The sequence below is a fragment of the Haliotis rufescens genome, unplaced genomic scaffold, assembly GCF_023055435.1.
Source record: "Haliotis rufescens isolate VD_foot unplaced genomic scaffold, xgHalRufe1.0.p SCAF_11, whole genome shotgun sequence".
Classification (NCBI taxonomy): domain Eukaryota; kingdom Metazoa; phylum Mollusca; class Gastropoda; order Lepetellida; family Haliotidae; genus Haliotis; species Haliotis rufescens.
This window is the reverse complement of record NW_025963791.1, coordinates 22,806,271-22,827,406: the sequence shown is the minus strand read 5'-3', so window position 1 is coordinate 22,827,406 and position 21,136 is coordinate 22,806,271. Positions and strand designations below refer to the sequence as shown.

At 41.9% G+C, this 21,136-nt stretch overlaps 1 protein-coding gene across 1 annotated transcript in view; it reads left to right on the top strand.

Annotated features, from left to right (window-relative positions):
• The first annotated feature begins 536 nt into the window (after nucleotides 1-536).
• Nucleotides 537-21,136, top strand: part of LOC124132816 (extracellular serine/threonine protein kinase FAM20C-like) — a 95,609-nt gene continuing 75,009 nt past the window's right edge. The window contains exon 1 of the mRNA XM_046496957.2: nucleotides 537-1,013. The gene's annotated coding sequence lies outside the window, so the exon portion shown is untranslated. The remainder of the gene's footprint in view (nucleotides 1,014-21,136) is intronic.

Sequence of the window (21,136 nt, the reverse complement as noted above, 5' to 3'; positions counted from 1 at the left end):
AACATTGTAAATGTGCTTTGAAAAAAAACACACCACTGGACAAGATCCACGTACATTACGACCCATGATGTATAACGATTTATATCCGTCGAGAACCATCGAGAAACGAGAGTTATATTTGCCGTATGATGAAATAGTGACAGATAGTCAATAAGACCTGCATGTTTCTGCTTCTTTCAAATCGTTAATACAAACCCTCAATCAGTTTCATTTAAGCTATATTATTAGTGATTCAAGAGACCGGTCGTGTTTGCTTGTACAGTGCAAACACGAGATGCAGAGGGTTGTCTGTGCCAATCAGCGGCCACATCAAGGTGTTTTCTTGTCCCAACAAAACGCTCAGGTAAAACTGAATTCAGAATGCTGGCTTAATATGCGGTCGATGTCGTATCAACAATGCCGCGTAGCCTGTAGCTGCCGTCGTAGCAGAATCAAGGCTTCACTCCGAGTCTATATGCTCTATCGGCAAACATTGCCCGTCACAATATAGTGGTTACGATGAGGAACGCTGAGCTCTTGTTGCGAGGTACGTTTACAGCATCGGCTTGGGACGTGAGCTTAGAAGATAATTAGTTTATATGCAGTTCTTGAGCAGTTAGGCCAAGGTGTGTCACCCGAGGGAGCTCTCAGAGAAACGTGCGCTGCAAGGCAACTCTACTCGATAATAGTGCAGTCTTAACGACTCAAATCATGGCGTTGATATCCAACAAAATTGTATCCGATTCTGGAAATCATGGATAACGAGGACATTGATTGAGGCTGAAGCAAAAAAATGTCAAATCGATGTATTTAGGACAATGCGTACTATCAATGTTTGAAGGCGGTATTTTCATTAAAATCATCCTACATTTTGAAAATCCATTGGTGGCAAAACGATGTGGGTTAATGTATCGGGAAATGTGAAGTGACATTTGTCTTTGATATATCCAGAGCAACGCACTCTCTACGACGTAACTGCACGGTAACAACGCGTGACGGTGGAGGTGGTCGACTACGGAACAACCATAGTGAAGGTAAAATAAGTTGTTTTTATTCCTTCAGCGTCATTGACATAACAGCCCTCGTGTCTGCTTACGTCGACTCTCCTCGGGGTAGCAGCCTTGGTATATCTGGTGCATTCGCTCATAAAACTAAAGTAATAACATTTCCCCATGTCGCACGTGCTTCAAAATTGCTGACACTATGCGGTTGTTAAATATACAGAACCGTTTAGGTCGACTTTTGGTGTAATTTACAATTAGAAGTATGGAATTGTTAACATCTGAGAAATATTACGATAGAACATGTTGTATACATTTATTTATTGTGTAAATAAATATATATTAAGAACATCACGACTGGTCTAAGGGCGACGTGCTATCAGGACGTGTGTTCAGTTTTGAACAAACCTCGAAACTAACCAATCGATAAATTCTTTTCCCTACCGATTTTGAGCCAACGAAAAAGTTTATCAACATGAGCCATTCCTGTTATTATGTTTATGTATTGTGACTTTTTCTTATCCTGGACTGTGTAATCGATATGTCAGAATCGTTTCTAACTTTACCCCACAGGTTAATTGTTCTGAAGATAAAAACACGAAAAAAGATGTACTTTCTCAAGGTTCTTTAAACACGTTTTAAAAGGACTTAAATCAAGGTATACAAAGGGGAGTCGATTTCATGTGGTCTCTTTGTAGCGATACTGTCCAAACATGGTAGTGAATTTAATTAACTAGCGTGAGGGGTTCACATAGTTCGAGAGAACTCCCGTTGTTGTCTAGGCCTAAATACAACTCTGTTTAATGACAACAGACACCTCTCACATGACCTTCAAAGACTGTTGACTTTGACCCTGGCGTTAGGTTATCGATGAATACAATGTAAGGAACAGTCGATATTTGGAATAATTCGCCCAAAAAGTCATTTTGTTGAATTTTGTAATATTGCGCACCAGTTCGACGACTAATGGCTATTGTTACAACAGAAATTGATTTTTATGTTGTTATTTTTTGCATCTGATAATATAATGATGGACATCAATTTCCCTCGGAATAATAAGGTCGTATTTTATGTAGAACCTTTAGTAAACCTTTAGTAAAAGCTGTAGAACGTAAAATGTAATTTACCTATTTAAGGTTGAATAAGTATCCGAATTTTACACAGTTGATTCGAGGTGTTATACATTTCAAGGGGTCTTCTAATCAGGTCGGGGCGGTGGGGTAGCCTAGTGGTTAAAGCGTTCGCTCGACACGCCGAAGACCCGGGTTCGATTACCCAAATGGGTACAGCGCGTGAAGCCCATTTCTGGTGTCCCCCGCAGTGATATTGCTGTATTATTGCTAAAAGCGGCGTTAAACCATACTCACTCTAAACAGGTCGTTTTAATAACTTTGTAACTTTAGCAAGAACAGTGCTTTCTACATCCGCGAATATGAATGTGATTTTTTGTGGGTTGTTCTAGATACCGTTATTTAACGCTGATTACAAAACTTAAATAATACAAAATGAAGGTGAAGTTAAACTGAAATAGTGAGAGGACGCTCTGACCTGTAGTTTACGAACACTATCGTGCAAAGGGGTGAGTGAATATGGTTTTACGCCGCTTTTAGCAATATTCGATCAATATCACGGCGGAGGAACCTGAAATGGGCTTCACACATTGTACCCAGGTCGGGAATCGAACCCGGGTTTTCGGGGTGACGAGCGAACATTTTAACCACTTGGCTACCCGACCGCCCCTCTCGTGCAAAGACAGGTCCATGTACATGTAGCACGGCCCATACAAAACATACGTCCATGGTCCATCTATAAACAGTGATGATTATGTACACTCTCTTATACTTATTACCCCTTGTTACATCTAGTGGTCTATGGTCTGTGGTTCTATCCCAGCCGCGTCATACCAAAAGATGTTAACAGATGGTACTTGTTGTTACCGTGCCTGGCGTTCGGCATTAATGGGCTTAAACAAGGATTGGTCGGCTCGTAGTCTGTATACTGTATCTGAGTGTGTATTCTTGTTAAACTGCAGCAGTGGGCTAGCACTATAAAATCGACATTAGTCCGGACTAGTACAAGCAACCACACATGCACATGTCGCAATACAAGTGCAACAAGAGTTTGCAATTTACGTGGCTATATACCCCGCCCCTGTTGCAGAAATTATGACATAATTAAATCTAAACAAACCGTAACCTTTTTTAACCGAGGTGGAACTTGTCATGGAACTTGTAAAAAAAAGAGAAGAGTTTGGAACCTAAGTCCATCTTGTTGCCATGGAAACATAAAAAATAAAAATTTCTAAAATTTCTAAATAGCAAAAGGCACCAGTCCAGCATGTATTTGACAGACCTGCAAAGTTTCATGAAAAATATTGAACGGTTTCTGAGTTATGCTCCGGAAACGAAACGGACGGACAGACGGACAGACGGAGCCTGTTTCTGTATTCCCCGCCAACTTTGTTGGGCGGGGGATAATAATCTTTGACGTGACGTTAACCCCTATTTCACCACACGTCACCTTTACTGTACGGACGATCGGTAAAGCGTTCGTTCAATACCCCAAAGGTCCATGTTCGATTTCCCACATGGGTACAATGTGTGAAGCCTATTTCTGTGTCCCCTGCTGTGATATTGCTTAAATATTGATAATCGGGGCGTAAAACCATACTCGCTCACTTTGTAAAAGTAGGGGCGCATCCAAGTCGTTCGTTGTGAATTTGGTTCGAAATGTTACAATCATATTATCCTGAAACTTACGTCATTATATCCGCAGTTTAATGAATGATTTTTTTGTTTGTTTGTTAAACACCATACCAGTAATATCCTAGGTATATGACGGCGGCCAGTTAATAATCCAGTCTGGACCAGCCACGCAATCAACCAAGTCACTGAGCCTGACCACCAGATCACGTGGTTGTCTGTTAACCAGCATACGTTGCTGGGGGTCTATTGTAAACCGGAAGTCTCCCACGTGGTTGTACCTCACTGGAGATATATCTATTTTATATGTCATGGAGTATATCACTGATATTACACCGTCATGATGAAATTTAACAATAATTTTGTGCATCGGCTTCGATAACGTCTTCAAGAAGATCCAACATTATCAAAATGTTGTCAGTAATTTTCAGTGTCCTCTTTCCCGTGATGACCAATTTGGATCGTCTCACGCTCCTTAATCCAACATCTGTCTGAGAGATCCCGTTATTTTCTGAATGCCACTAAGTATCACTACACAGAGAAAGCAAAATAGAACTCATCTGTAATCGCCTTGCCTATATCTATACGTACAGATTTTCCATTTCGCATAAGTATCAACAAATCCATATCTCATACTGCCTTTGATGTACCGAGGCTGGTGATTTAGAAACATGATCAGTTACAGTAATACATCTTGGATTACCATAGAGAATATTGAGTGATTGGGTCCGGGAGCTTTTGCGGGGTTTTGGAACAGTGCTAAGTTTAGATAAGTACATATATAAACATCTTGCTCTGATTGCACGATCATGCCGAGAAAGATTCCCGTCTAGTATCCGTTATGCCTCAAAACCATCTGTGGATAAACAGATTATGTTTGAAAAGTGAGTGAGTGAGTGTGGTTTACGCCGCTTTTAGCAATATTCCAGAAATATCACGGCGAGGGACACCAGAAATAGGCTTCACACATTGTACCCATATCGAGAATCGAACCCGGGTCTTCGGCGAGACGTGCGAACGCTTTAACCACTGGGCTACCCGACCGCCCCTTATGTTGGAATATATTTGATAAATCTAACAGTGTCTGAAACAAGCGGTGGGCAAACCAAAAATCCATGACAAAGTGTCATAAGAAAATAAGGCTTAAATATTAAATGTTTCCGGAAGTTTACATGCATTCGGGAGACACCAAAGATACAATTTGTTTGGTTGGTTTAAGCCACATTCGGCCATATTCCAGCAATATGATGGTGGTCTGTAAATAATAGTCGCCCCTTACGACAAGCAAAGGTGGCTGAAGACCTATTTTCTAGACCTATGTACTCGGAAACCGTATGCCAGGAAGAAGAAACACGCTTTCACAAATATCTATTTTAGAAACAGACGGCTTCAGTTCTATGCAATTGACAAAAAGTTGAACTTTAATTCTTTGTATGCAGACTGTTATTATTAATGATTTAAAATCAGGTACTGTAATAGTTAGGCATACTAATCGAAGACAAATGTTTTAGATCATTACTTTTGATATGTTCAATGTGCTAAAAGGTATTGACAGATGCTAGCCTTAGCATTGCAGAAAGGGAATTCCACTGTGACGTATATATAGGTCACGTGTTTCTTCCAAGCCTTCTAGCCTATGAGTATTGCTCGACGGTTTCCATTAAGCTACAAGAAATACGTCCCTTAGGTCGACTAGTTTGCGTATAGGTTCATATCTGCGTTGTCATTAACTGACCTCAAATATATCATCAAATATATCAACGGCAGCCACTTCGGTTTCGGCCCGTCCGCGGGGATTCCAGACTCCGAGTATCCCGTGTTTATCGAAACAGCCGACTACAATGAGGATCTGGCTTACAACGTATGACCTGGCTTATTGTGAGTTGTTCCCGGGAATCGTAGATCGTAGCTCATTCTATCAACCACTGGTTTGACAGATCCAAACGCGATTATTTACAGGCCGCTGTGATATATACAACTCCATTTTCTGACTTCCATTGTAATCCATGAACCTCCAAACCTCGTCGCATCAAGTTCGTTTAACACGAGGTGAGGTGAAATGTGATTTAACGGCGCGTCCAAGAGTATTGCACTTACATGTATATAGCGTCGTGCATGCGCGTGTTTATGTGGCTGCTTGTACTAATCTGGACTGATGCCGATTTATAGTGCCAGCCCACTGAGATACCATGCCGCAGTTTAACATGATTACCCGACTCAGACACAGTATACTGACCCCGAGCCGACCAGTCCTTATTTTAGCCCCTTTATGCCAAGCGACAGGCAGGGTAACAACAAGTACCATCTTTTAACGTTTTTTAGTAGTACGCGGCCGGGGATCGAACCCCGGATCTTCCGCTCTCCGGGCGGAGGCTCTACTACTAGACCACGGAGGCGGTCCGTAATAACACGATGTCCGGTTTTAAAGAGAGGTTATATATGCTTTGCAACAGATATAAAGTAAACAATACACAGTGGTTTGAAGAAAACAGTTACGCACGTTTGCAAAGGGTCACGACTGTCTCCAGCTTGTGTTGTGTCAGGTGACAGTCACGTGCACAAAGCTATTCCACACTTGCCGAGGTGACAGATGGGACGTATGGGATTGAGATGAGCCGAACGCCGTTATAGATCACCGTCACCTAAAAGCATTGCTGACAACGCTAAACAATATTTATAATATACTTATCCCCTTAAACCACGCTTTTCTAATTATTCCGTGTAACGATCTGGAACACCTAGTAACAGTTTTATCAGCATCCAGGCAAATTTTCATAATTATAGTGGACAGATAAGAAGGTCTAAAGTTAGATATTTAGTACCAAACTGTTCCGAACGTCGGTTTCATCTGCTGCCCGTGATGAATAATCCAGACGCCATAAAGATTTTAGTAGGATCTAATTGACTTGGGACTTCAATGCAGTGAGCTGATATACATATATTAACCGACACCCCACTGAACTCATGGGCATGAAATATAGACTCTTTACGACCAGGCATGGACACCAAGCGTTTTTAGAAAGAAGCAGTAATTCCAAAAACATTTTTTGTAACAGCGGTGTCTTGTTTACGATCTGTTCGTCAACCAGTCAGGTGAGTGAGTATGATTTTACGCCGCTTTAAGTAATATCCGAGAAATATCCCGCGGGGAACACCAGCAATGGGTTTTACACACTATGCCCATTGTACCTGGGATTCGAACGAGGGACTTCAGAATGACGAGCGAACACTTTAACCATTAGGCTATCCCACCGACTCCTAACCTCTAATGAACGATTTAACTCCGACTTTTAGTATTTAGCTAACCAACCTTTAAATCGATTGTCGTCCTCCAGTACACTACTAAATAACGCATGTCTATGACTGATTGCAATGTTAATATCAATATATCAATTTTCTTCCTCTTAATATATTGCTGCATCCGTTAACTGGGTCTGTAGTGCTTGTCGAAACAGACTGCAAAGAGAATGATCACGTGGACTACTATGATGTTGATGTTAAGTGTATATATAAACGGTTTGTTTATCATGGACTACCGGGCAAGAGAAAGTATACACCCATGTTTGATGGTGACACACAGAAACGATTATTCCATGGTGATGTATTTGATACAGGATACAGTTACATTTTGGACCTCGATATTGCCGTGTTTTCAGCCTATAGTAACGTGTTGATAACGTTTGCAATGTTTTGGTCAAATCCAATTTTCTAGTTTATACTTTCTTTTGCCCGGCAGGTCATTTATATGTAGCAACTTGATATAAATCCCATTTAGAGGAGATTTGCTTTAGAAAAGAAAATATGTACCAGAAAATGATGGAAAAAAAAATATCTTCAAAATTATTTGACAAAAAACCCCATTGTTGGCTGGATACAGGATGTTCTGAAATATATATGTTGTAAAAAAACACCTGTACGTCTTGAATCAGTGACGTGTTTACAACATCCATAACACACAGAATAAGTTATTTATTTGTTAACGTCGTCCAATCAATTGAAGCGGTTAAAACGTCGCCGACGACCATGTTCGATCCCTACGGGTACATTGCAAGAAGCCCATATTTGGTGGCCACGGCTGTGATACTTATGGAATCTTTATAAAAGAGATAAAATCCTCACTTTCCTAAGTGATCACTCTTTCGAAAACCCGCCATTCTTCATGCTGGCTGACATCTCGTCAATGACCAACACATCTGGCGTCGCCCATCCAACAATCTTCACAGCCATGTCAATGTTATTCCTAATTTACCCACGGTTACTGAGAGGTCACGTGGCCAGTCTTCGATGCATGCATGTCAAAGGCCACCCTCGTATTCATTTATCAAAGTGGACGACAAATGCGTCCACGAAATATCAATATATGCGCTGGCAGCTCGGCGAAACCTCTGCACCTCTGCGCATGTCTCTCGTTCATCAACGCCTGTGCGTTAGGTATACGCTGTGAATGAAGCATCTTACGCGGCAACGTCCGGTTATTGCTTCCCGTTATAATACCGACCCCTGTCCGACAGGTAACGGACAGTATTGTGAACAATATCACCTGACTGGGGTAAAGGGTTAACCCCCCGCGACCGGTTGCTGTAACCCAATCTGCCGTTTGAGTGATCAGTACATGACGGGTACATGGTCACGTGACCCCTTTAGACTGAGAAAACCTTCAACAGGAATTTTAACGCTTTGCATTTTTCTCCCGTTTGTCTATCACACAAACAGCAGGATACGAAGCGAGAACTACCCATTCTCAAGCCATGCAGTATCTGCTTTGAAAAAACCCAACATGTTTCGACGCACCGCCAGAAACCATTTTTGTACCCTGACGCAGTGCGGGAAAACGATGAGGTCAATCAAAGCGAGGCTCTGTTGAATTAAGGTAATGTTTTTACTGATTCTTCCATACTGTGTATGCTCTCTGGTGAGATTAGTTATTGCTGTTCATCTTAACACATCTGCTGCAAGCATCTCATTCAAGCAGCCACAAATGGACCTATTTTGTTTCGCGGAATGCTTTATGGCCGCGATACGCACTGGCCCACACACGGGCTACTTTCAAAGATACGTTTGGTAGTTTGGTAGACGTCATGTCTGTTACCTGAATATTGCAGAAACTAGGAAATATCCTCATAATTTCGCGAGTGTGTGAATTGAAACTTGGTGTTTATTACTCTCACTGGGTGTAATGGCTTGGAAACGACAGTTGAGTTTCATAACTTCTAATAGAAATGCATTTTCGTACAACTTTTATTGGCCTATCAATATTACGCCGTCTTCACTTCATAATGAGCAGGCGCGTAACCCTACATTTCCTGGAAGGGAATGACGTTATATTGTGGCATATCGTAAGGGGATGAACTTTGATTATTCACATATTGAAGCAGTATGTGCCCCAACGAATGGTTATGTTTTGTTAAACGTATACGCGTTCAAGCACATTCGTCACCCATACGCAGACGTAATCACCGACACAAGACGCGGTATGCAGATTCCGAGGATCGAGACCGTAGCTACAGAGATGTCATTCGGAATTAACACGCAGTCGATCTGCTCATAGCTGTCTTGCGCAGTCGACCGGTCACTGATTGTCGGTCCTACCTTGTGGTCACCCGTCCATGTATTATTGATACCCACAAGCCGTTATGACCACTTATCCCCATTATAGTCAGGTGTTAGACATTGGACCAGGTCACTGATGGTTGGTCATACCTTGTAGTCACCCGTCCATGTATCATTGATCCCGTTATATTCGAGTGGTACAAGCCCGGGGTACGGGGAACCTCTGTCCCGGAATACCAGATATGGCGAAATTGATGAACCAGAATTGGGTCCACATATTGCTTCGAGATAGGCGTACTATCGGGAGACCCGTGAAGAGCCGGGTTAGAATAGGTCTTCAGCAACCCATGCTTGAGGTATAAGGCGACTATGCTTGTCGTAAGAGGCGACTAACGGGATCGGGTGTCAGGCTCGCCGACTTGGTTGATGCATGTCATCGTATCCCAATTGCGTGGATCGATGCTCATGATGTCAATCACTGTATTGTCTGGTCCATACTCGATTATTTACAGACAGCCGTCATATAGCTGGAATACTGAGTGCGGCGTTAAACAACAAAACAACCAACCAACCATCGAGATATCAGTATTCGATTTGAAATGATCTCACTGTCATTATTTCCCGATAAAGAAATATGTCGTAACACGAAACCAAGATTGTGCATATGTACTACTCATATATTACACTACAAAAAAGGCGGTAAGAACACCCGATTCTTTCATATGTTTTGTTTGTTTGTTGTTTAACGCCGCACTCAGTAGTATTCCAGCAACATGACGGCGGTCTGTAAATAATCGAGTCTCGACCAGACAATCCAGTGATTGACATCATGAGCAACGATCCACGCAAATGTAATACGATGACATGTATTAACCAAGTCAGCGAACCTGGCCACCGATCCCGTTAGTCGCCTCTTACGACAAGCATAGTCGCCTTTTACGGCAAGTATTGGTTGCTGAAAACCTATCCTACCCCGGATCTTCACGGGTCTCTTTCAAATGACTATATTTAAGCTGCCTATGGCATGGATGATTAATTTATAACCACATGAAAGAATCTGATGTTCTTTAACTTCTTTTGGGTAGTATATCTTCTCGAAGACCTTCATTTACAGCATTGCTCTCACGTGTGTGAAGGAAATAAATGTAAACAGTCTTGGCAGCAATGCTTGATTTTCTCTCTGTGTCCCGGGTTGCCCTACATCCTCGCCTACATCGTCGTCAACCCCATGGCATTTGCTGTATGTTTTTGAACTACAATTTTGCAATTCTTACACGTAAAAAGGCGGAGACAAAATGGTAAAAAGGCGGGGAAGAATTTGACAGCGGCTTGTGAAGATGGCTTAAATTTAACGCCTTGTTAAGCGAGTGTTTTTAACTTGCATTAGACAAGTATTAAAATACCCGCTTTATTCCTGTATAACTTTTCAAGAGAATTTCTCTGAGGGATAACGCATTTCCTTGATGGGTATTCAGTCTGTTTGAGAAAGTCGAAAGTTCCACGGATGCAAATAGCCATCGCCTTCATTTAATCCTATTCAGTATATGGTCGGATTTACAAGGTGGCGAACAGATGTGTGCAGGTCATAGGCTTACAGTAATCTGTTATGATGACGAGGTGCAGAGCAGCCGGAAAGAGGGGAGTGGGGGAGGGGTGCAGTGGGGTCGTCTGGTTGGGACGGGGAACGGATCTGTAGGTCAGCGATTGATCCGATGGTCGAGTGAGTCAGTGAGTGAGTGAGTCTGTATGCTTATTCGTAATGCCAAACTGGTTATGCAATCGAAGTGTCAAAAACGGTTCTCTGTTGATAAAGTCACTTAAGCTACGCAATTCTCCCACTTCTAAGGGACCGTCCAAATGACATTTCAAGTTTCTGGGACAATTTATTTTTAATCAATAACCTGTCAGGCAACCCCCACAAATACCTTGACATGAAAGAAGGAAAACGCTTCTTGATTATATGTGTCGACATTGCTGATTTCCCTGGTTGAGTATTTTTCAGTCTCTAATATCTAACAAAACAGATTCAACATAGCGCAAATGACAAGGAAAGTTGGAAGATTTTATACTCGCTCGGTGGGTCTTCTAGTGGTAAACGTGCTCGCTCATCACGCTTAAGACCTGGGTTCGATTCCCACATGCATGGCTACAATGTGTGACGCCCATTTCTTGTGTCCCCCAACGTCATAATGCTGGAACGTTGCTTTAAGCGTCGCAGAAACATACTCGCTGAATTAAGCCTGTTATACGTCAGACTGGTTATGGAGCGAGGATCCATTATGGTATGATTGCAGTGAGTAATTGGACCAGAACAAACGGAGCAGTGATGGACCCGACAATGATCTCAGCATGCCGTCGAGGTCTGATGCAACACAAACACAGCCGGCACGTAGTGGCAACGTTACTATACCACATTCAAGATAACTTTGATCAAGAGGGTCAACTAGGCGCAAAGAAATTTTGTAGCATACATGTACCTACCTATCGATCAAGTATCTATACTGTCATTAAAGCGTAAAGATAAAACAAATTGTAATTTGCATGTGTTACCTTCAGTATCTTGAGTGAGAATGTGGCATATTTTAGTTTCAATATTTGTGTAATATTTAAGTAGGAAACAAACATAATATGAAAAGAAAACTAGCAATATGTTTTCACAATAACTTTCTGAAACATTTATTATTATTTTCAAGGAACATAGGGTACAGTGAGTGAGTGAGTGAGCATGGTTTTACGCCGCTTTTAGCAATATTCCAGCAATATCACGGCGGGGGACACCAGATATGGGCTTCACACATTGTACCCATGTCGGATATCGAACCCGGGTCTTCGGCGTGACGCGCCAACGCTTTAACCACAAGGCTACCTGACCGCCCCCACAATCACAGTGGTATACATGATACTGTTTACATTGATACAGAGGTAAAGTTATTGATATTTTTTTTATGAATCTTTTCAAAGTAATAGCTACATTTTTTGTAATATTATTTGATAATGAACTGCTAATGGAAACATGCAGATATTATTAAAATTGAAAACCACAACGTTGTGAGTACGTTAGTTATTTTTAACCATGAACCATACTTCTCTTTGAGAGTTACCCCCCTAATGGTAATATGTTTACTCGTCTAACCTGACACGTCAATTATTCACACTGTCCAAAAGTGCTAATATCTCGCTACACGTAAATTGGTCGACGTCTCACGTAGCGAAATGCTGTATGGGGAAATAGGTCGGACAGAGCGAGACGGGTATCCTGCCCTTCGCCTCCTCGCGCTCTGGGGCAGGTAAACCAGTCTAGGACAGGGCGGGCTCCTATGATTGTTGCCGAATAACATAAATTAATTAGGTATTTTGTATGACAGACAGACAGATTATTTGGTTATTTAGCCAAAAGGCCAAAAGTACAGCATGTATACAATAACATAGTACAAGTTACAGCGCAACCTTGACGTTGTAATTTCAGAACGTGTGGAACGTGTTTACAAACATGAATTTCATGTAAGAATTATCTTGGTTTCTTAGCCCTCGTGAGAAATAAGCGGTATTACGTATGTACGAATATCATTATACACGTGTGAGACAAAGAGAGCTAAGGCACAATAAAATAGGTCAGTATGTTTTTGTATTTTTTTGCTTGTTGTTTTACGCCGCACTCAGCAATATTCCAGCTATATGATGGCGGTCTGCATATAGTCTGGACCAGACAATTCAGTGATTGCCACCATGAGCATCGATCCACGCAATTGGGATACGATGATATGCATCAACCAAGTCAGCGAGTCTGACCACCCGATCACCTTTGTCGCCTCTTACGACAAGCGTAGTCGCCTTTTACAGCAAGGATGAGTTGCTACCCCGGATTTTCACGGGCTAGGTCGGTATGACGTACGGACATACCAACTATTATCATGTGTTCAAAACATGGGGTGCATGAACTGCCGGCCAAAAGAAAGGGTATACCGTAACTTGAAAATTGGATTTGACCCCAAATTACAGACGTTACTCGACTGAAAACAGTCGTCTTTAGGAGATGCTCATATAATATGATGCATGCAATATCGTCTCTCATACCCGTATCAAATACATCACAAGTAAAAAAACATTTCTTGTTTGTTCCATTTTTAGGCATCATCAGACAAGGGTGTTTTTTTGTTTGTTTGTTTGTTCATGTAAATCAACTCTGACAGGGAGTGAGTGAGTGAGTGGGAGTGATCATGTCGAGGTTAATGGAATTTCGACACATTTCAAGGCTGGAATAAGGTATATACTCTGTAGCTCTATGCCAAGTCGACGTTGAACAGAAAAGAGCTCGAATACCTCAGTGGGTGAAGTTTTTGACTGTTTAAAGTCGCACTAGGTTGGGGCTTTTACGGCGATGCCTCAATACTTTGTACCAATTCTTTGATCAAGGGGGCGGTCGGGTAGCCTAGTGGTTAAAGCGTTCGCTCGTCACGCCGAGGACCCGGGTTCGATTCCCGACATGGGTACAATGTGTGAAGCCCATTTCTGGTGTCCCCCGCCGTGATATTGCTGGAATATTGCTAAAAGCGGCGTAAAACCAAACTCACTCACTCACTTTGATCAAGCACGTCCCGGCATTACGTGAAAAGAAACATCACCCGGAGTGGCTATGTTGTATCATGGTTGTAACACCCAGGGTGCGCACCGGTCAACACGGGAAACCAGTCAGGTAACTATGACGCACTTCCGGCTGATGTCAAGTTTCAAAATAAACCACGAATAAGCCAGTCTATCCTGATGAGCAACAGCCTAGTGTTCCTTTTAAGGACAATTTCAACAATTGAATGTCTGGAATTGAACCCGGACTTTCGATGTGACGAGGAAGAACCTTTACAACTAGGCTACATCTCCAGACGCCAGATGATGTTGAAAGGATGAATGTTTTATTTATCTTCACATTCCTCCCCAATGAGTGAATGAGTTAGTACGGTTTTACGCCGCTTGTAAATACATGTATAAACATCTTGCGCTTACTGCACGATCATGCCGAGAAAGATTCCCGTCTAGTATCCGTTATGTCTCAAAACCATCTGTGGATAAACAGATTATGTTTGAAAAGTGAGTGAGTGAGTGTGGTTTACGCCGCTTTTAGCAATATTCCAGCAATATCACGGCGGGGGACACCAGAAATGGGCTTCACACATTGTACCCATGTCGGGAATCGAACCCAGGTCTTCGGCGTGACGAGCGAACGCTCTAACCACTAGGCTACCCGACCGCCCCCTCCCCAATGAACACATATGATTTCTACAAACTAAAACATGACAATGAACACTAATGAGTCAGTAATAACTTCGTGGCCCTCACCACCGCGAGAAACAAGCTACAAACAGTTAAAAGAGCTGATTTGCAACCATACATGGTATTATAAATTATGATACACTTTATAGCATAGCATGGGGGTGAGTATGAAATCTCCAAGGTTTCTAGCGTTGCCTGTCGTCACTAGGTGCGCTACTCCGCCGTATCTATCACTGATCCAAGCACATGTCGCTGTAATGTTTCGCCCTTTCCCCTAGGTTTGATTGAGTCTTCGATTGCACGGTGCCACCTGCCATTCAAACGAGCGAAGGATCACCTGCAACTCTTGCACTCACCTCAACATTGAAAGATAATTTCGAACGATCCGTATTTAGCTGTATTAAATGTCTGGTAAATGTCTCAGAGTGACATATGGTTAGGTGGTCCGGACGTTGATGGAACGGTGTGCCATTAAGTCATTATTGCAACAGAGACTGGGAGAGACTTGTATTATCCCCTAATGAAAAAGACACTTTTCGTTCAAATAGAACGGATTCCGGTTTATGTGTCTGGTTTCTGAGAACTGTTCAGGTGGGTGTAAGGTATCTCTATTCCTATTCTGGTTTCTTAAACCGTTTTTTTTAATGTGGTTGGATGACATGGAAAAAAACCCGGTTGTCATTGAAGGTTTGGGTGAAGTGGATAGGAAATTATTGCTGGATTCCCTGATAGATGCCTATCTGAAATTGGCATAACGTGTAGGTTTTAGTATAGATTTACGAAATAACGGGACGATGAGATTGGATACGTTGTTCACGATGACGATTTATCGAAACAAGATTCCATGTAGAGGTTTTCCTAATGCATTTGATAGGTTCAGATACTTCATTATTACAACGACCACGTGGCAGATCTAGCTGAAGTCACCATTATACCATTAGATTCTGCTGTTAAATCTTGTGACGAGAGGACAGGAAGATCTAGTCTCTCATAAAGACTTTATAAAACAAAAATATCTGAAAGCCCCAAGCTTTACTACAAACCTTTGGCAAAGTCTAGATTTAATCTTTCTTTCTGAGAACGAAGAGATTCTCTGGGCATTTTTTCTTCAGATTGGCAGAAAACTGGTCTTCTTGATATTTTGCACTGCTTGAGGAATGTACTTTTCAATTACTAAGAATGAGTGAGTATGGTTTTTACGCCGCTTTAGCAATATTCCAGTAATATCACGGCGGGGGACACAAGAAATGGGCTTCACAAATTGTACCCATGTCGGGAATCGAACCCGGGTCTTCGGTGTGACGAGCAAACGCTTTAACCACTGGGCTACCCGACCGCCCCTTCAATTACTAAGATTGTGGATGATGGACATAAATAACATAACTTTGATGTAAACTGACGAAGAAAGGTAACCAGACGTGACGCTGACACTGCAACGATGGTAGAACAGAAACTGGCAAAGGGTCATGTTCACAGGAGAGAGCAGATTCAAACATTTCCTGGCAGATGAAAAAACTTGTGTCAACCTCCGACAAGGAGAACATCGTTGCATTCAGAACCGTTTGGAGGTGGCAGCATCTGTATCCCCGTCAATGCGGCATCATTAGCCCTGTCAAGGTGGCATCTGTAGCCAAGTTAATGTGGCATCATTAGCCCTGTCAAGGTGGCATCTGTAGCCAAGTCAATGGGGAATCTGTAGCCAAGTTAATGTGGCATCATTAGCCCTGTCAAGGTGGCATCTGTAGCCAAGTCAATGCGGCATCATTAGCCCTGTCAAGGTGGCATCTGTAGCCCTGTCAAGGTGGCATCTGTAGCCAAGGAAATGCGGCATCATTAGCCCTGTCAAGGTGGCATCTGTAGCCAAGTCAATGTGGCATCATTAGCCCTGTCAATGTGGCATATGTAGCCAAGTCAATGTGGCATCATTAGCCCTGTCAAGGTGGCATCTGTAGCCAAGTCAATGAGGTATCATTAGCCCTGTCAATGTGGCATCTGTAGCCAAGTCAATGTGGCATCATTAGCCCTGTCAAGGTGGCATCTGTAGCCAAGTCAATAAGGCATCATTAGCCCTGTCAATGTGGCATCTGTAGCCAAGTCAATGTGGGAACATTAGCCCTGTCAAGGTGGCATCTGTAGCCAAGTCAATGAGGCATCATTAGCCCTGTCAATGTGGCATCTGTAGCCAAGTCAATGCGGCATCATTAGCCCTGTCAATGTGGCATCTGTAGCCAAGTCAATGAGGGAACATTAGCCCTGTCAAGGTGGCATCTGTAGCCAAGTCAATGTGGCATCATTAGCCCTGTCAAGGTGGCATCTGTAGCCAAGTCAATGTGGCATCATTAGCATTACATTTGCCAATCTCTCTCCCTCTCCTGTTGTACTATCGTTCTTGCAACAGAACAGGACAGATCCCTTTTCAACAAGACAACACAAGGCCCCATACAACGTATTGCCTTGACCAGCTCAATCACTAGACTTATCACCTATAGAACTCTTGTGGTATCACCTTGACCGTCAAATTAGAGCACGACCAGGTCGCCCTTATAACAAGGATCAGTTATTGAATCCCATTTCTTGTGGTCAGACATAATACTTCTTCTTCTCATGTTCGAGTTGGGGCGTGCATTGATTCCCCTGGTCAGCACACAAAACTGACTTGTACATTTTGAAGGAGTAAAGGAGTTTCATGTTCTGATTTCAGTCTTGATGGCTGATAGATACTGAACAACTCACCCCATCCTCCAAACTGTGGACACAACACATTCCTTTTTGCTCTCATTCATGGCATAACTTGTAGTGATGTTGACATATATGTTTCATGTCTTTTGACAATACAAGTATGTTTATGCTGTGTTTTTTTCCAAGTAGGGGTAAATAAGGCTTAATGGGAATTTCACATCCGAGTCAACAACTGTTTCAGTCATATCACAGCGGGACAAGTGGAATCAAAAACCTTTTCCAAAGATGCTACAACATAGCCTTGCATCATATGTCATCTTGAAATGGAAGATTTGAAACGATTATTACATGTCTCGATGTCAAAGATTGTGGCTTTGCTCACGAAATACTCCATGTTGATGAGGATGACCATATTGCGGTCGAGACTTTGTTTTGAGGATGAACAGGGTTTTTTTCAAGTAGATGGAGGCTGAGTTTTTTATTTACACAAAATTATGAGCTGTATTTTTTTCACCTCCCTCCACCCTCTCCCCTCCCTAGAAATCAAATGTTCCACCTCTTAGTCCATAACATTTTCAACTGATTTCAGAAAGGAATCATTTGGTAAAATCATCCTCGATAACCCAGAATCTTATATCTCCATTCTTTATGATGAACACCCTGAACCCTTTTCGGACAAGTGTCACTATTTTTATTTCTCGTCAGTAACGTTGTACAAAATGTCTCTCGTTCATTAGAGTTATTTAATGGGATGGCGCCTTGCCATTCAGATCGGCTCAGAACGAAAAATAATATCGAATGGGTCCAGGGTATTTATCATGATAAAATGGAGATAAAATACACTGGATAATCGAGGATGGGGAGAAATAACATCCCTAGAGCGATCTATCAATTAAATTCTTCAGGGGGTAGACCTACTCACCCCCACCCCCATTTTCTTTGTGATTAAACAGGGCGTAGATATTATTTTAACACAATCGAATCTACAAATCATTTTCAAAATTAACAAAACGAAAGAAAACAGGACAAAAGACAGAGATGTGTGTTTTTGATTTTCCAACGATGAGAAAAATCTCCCAATTAAGGAACGAGTACTTTCTTAGAAAAACAGCCGTGGGTGTCCAACGCTTAGGAGGCTCTTTATCTGAAATACGTTGTTTGTGGTTTTTAAGCTTGTAGATGAAAAGAAAACACTAGGTTTGTTTGTTGTGTTTATTTGTTTAACAAATTACTCCTCGGAAAGAGCCTCGAGGCAAAATGTGCCAAGTCTCGGTCGTAGCGCATAACTTGAGACATTTATCGTCCCGGGAGCGCAGGTGACGTCGTAAAACCAGCATAATTCCACCGAAATGTCTTCTGCTTTTAATTATGAAATGTGATGCGCATTTAAGTGTGAAGGTCTTAGTATACACGACAAGAATGTGGCTGTTGGTGATTGATGGCTCACGGAATGGTCCATACCGGCGTTAGATGCAATAACCCGTCGTCGTGATGGTGTCAGGGGGAGGTAAATGTAAGAGCAATAGATGCGGATGTTTTGCGGCACGCCCTACATACGTTGTCCTATCGTTCTAATTGTGAAGGGTAAATGTAACAGCAGGATGTTTTCACCTCTATACACCCCTACTTACGTTGTCCAATCCTCTCTAGGGCATTCCACTCACTGCTGGGACGAGACTGACATATTGCTGAATTGTGTTATGTCTACTGCGTCACTGCTATTAAATTCACGCATGCTTGCGTTAGCATCTCTACCTATAATCTCCGCGATGATTACGTCATTACGTGACGTCAATCCGCACATTCGCCGTTAATGTATCACTCTTCCCACGCACCTGACCCGTCATACTCGAGTTATATCTGACAATCTTCACTTATCTGTCTACTTCATCTTTGTGACTCTCATCCCCAACCCAACCCCATCCCAATCCCGAAAACAAAACCTAAAACAACAACCTCGCCAGCTTCCCCCTCCCCCCATTTTTTTATTTTATAAAAACAACCACGAAATCAGAAACAAACCCCGAATGAATCAATAAATCAATGAATACAAAATAATGGTAAAAAATAAATAATAATAGAAACTATTTTTTCAATTATATATTTATGTTCAGGATCCCTGATACAAAAAGAGAGAGTGTCACCCCAGGCGGTGCAACCCTCACGCTGCCTAGGAAACATGTGGAAAATCACAATAGCGACAGTCAGCTGATTTACAAGGTGAATGATGAGAGTCTGGAATACCATAAAATGGTAATGTCTTTTTTTAAAGGACGACAAGGATAGAATAAAATACATATTAAAATATAAATGAAATAATAACAAACCCACCAAAAAAACCGCACCCTTCTTTCTCACCATTTATCTATTCACCTAAGTATTTCTTTATACTCGACCTTGCCCCCACCATCAGCTTCCCCTCTCCCCAAAATATATTTCCCATCCCCCACTCCGCAATCATCCGTCATCCAGCCCGCCTCGTTATCACCTGTCAGTCACTCTGACACCATCATGTAATTGCAAACATCGTGTTTAAACAACAAATGCATCTTCCAGGGGCCATTTGCTCTAAACTCGGGTCGTATTTCCTTCCATTAGTTTTAGGAGAGATAGCGGGGTTAAGTGAACGCACCTAGCTATTGTATTGACCGCTAGGCCGGTATCGGGGCCCATCTACACCCATCTGACACCACGCACAGACCTCACAGCCTACAGATACACGTTCTTCAATTATTATGGAAATTCCTTTTTCAGATAATCTCTACCGCAGTTTTGCCGTTACCGATATTCTGGGACAGCACTCTGTTTTGTAGATTCAGCTTTGAGAAACTGACAACCAACATGGTTGGGAAAGGAAGTGTACTCTGGATGACTTCTATTAAAACGAGATGCGAATGAGTAGTGTTCGACGCCTAAATGGCGTTCCAGCGTCATCATGTTTATGTGTTTGTTTGTTGTTTTAGGCCGCAACATATATTCCAGCAACATCATGTCGGGCCATAAAAAACGACACATTTTAAACTTCCGACTAAACAGGGCTTCACTAAACATAATCCTTTGTATAATTGATGAGACGAAACTCCACTCTGTAACGTTAGAACTATTTTCCTGGCTTTTTTATGATGTTACGAGTAAGTTTTTCGTATTGTCTATGAAAATCTTTATAATAATTTTGTCTGATCTGATTTTATTCTAATGCTGATTTCATGAAGCCTGGGTTGACTGGATTTCAACGTCTATTTTCTTTCAGTACCATGTTTCTGCACATATGTTGTTGTTTTTATCAAACATGTGATGGGCATGTTGAAAATGTCACTTGGGTAGCCTAGTGGTTAAAGCGTTCGCTTGTCACGCCGAAGATCCGGGTTCGCTTTCCCACATGAGTACAATGTGTAAAGCCCATTTCTGGTGTCCCCCGTCGTAATATTGTTGGAATATTGTTAAACACGGCGTAAAACCATTCTCATTTACTCTACAATGTCACTTAGTCATATTGCCGGTTTCAAGACTGTGGAATATTGCTGGCGTGGTATTTTGATTAAACGAATGCATATATTCTCCTATATGTGGGACTACAAACTGGGTTTTACTGTAAATACGGTACGAGTAACGCGAATGAAATACAACACCAAAAGATAGTCTTGTTGGGCTAAGGAAAATTTGGCTACGTGAGCAAAAGTTATTTTTTTCAATCAATGTGATCATGATGGCACTGCCTCTCAGGAACTAATTGAAATATTTTTTTAGATTCAAACTGAAAGAAAATTAAAGCAAAATTTAATTTTAACGGCTTACGTCTCTCCCGAAGGGCATTCCAGAATTATCGTTATTTTACTGGTGTCAATCAGTGAGTGTAATTTGACACATGTTGAATTAAAAATAACGCTTGGTAATCCTGGTCGGATTAAACCAATTTTTATTTTGTTCTATTAGATTGGTTTACCATTGGGGTTATCCATC